We start from the raw sequence: 701 nt of genomic DNA, 5'->3' as shown, positions 1-701 counted from the left end.
GACATGTTGTCCTACAGTCAGACATGTCCTACAGTCAGACATGTTGTCCTACAGTCAGACATGTCCTACAGTCAGACATGTTGTCCTACAGTCAGACATGTCCTACAGTCAGACATGTTGTCCTACAGTCAGACATGTCCTACAGTCAGACATGTTGCCCTACAGTCAGACATGTCCTACAGTCAGACATGTTGCCCTACAGTCAGACATGTCCTACAGTCAGACATGTTGCCCTACAGTCAGAGTTGTCCTACAGTCAGACATGTTGTCCTACAGTCAGACATGTCCTACAGTCAGACATGTTGTCCTACAGTCAGACATGTTGTCCTACAGTCAGACATGTCCTACAGTCAGACATGTTGTCCTACATTCTGAGACATGTTGTCCTACAGTCAGACATGTCCTACAGTCAGACATGTCCTACAGTCTGAGACATGTTGTCCTACACTCAGACATGTCCTACAGTCTGACATGTTGTCCTACAGTCAGACATGTTGTCCTACAGTCTGAGACATGTTGTCCTACACTCAGACATGTCCTACAGTCAGACATGTCCTACAGTCAGACATGTTGTCCTACAGTCTGAGACATGTTGTCCTACACTCAGACATGTCCTACAGTCAGACATGTTGTTCTACAGTCAGACATGTCCTACAGTCAGACATGTTGTCCTACAGTCAGACATGTTGTCCTACAGTCTG

This window comes from Austrofundulus limnaeus, unplaced genomic scaffold (assembly GCF_001266775.1).
Source record: "Austrofundulus limnaeus strain Quisiro unplaced genomic scaffold, Austrofundulus_limnaeus-1.0 Scaffold1171, whole genome shotgun sequence".
Taxonomy (NCBI): Eukaryota; Metazoa; Chordata; class Actinopteri; order Cyprinodontiformes; family Rivulidae; genus Austrofundulus; species Austrofundulus limnaeus.
Note: the sequence above shows the minus strand (reverse complement) of the source record.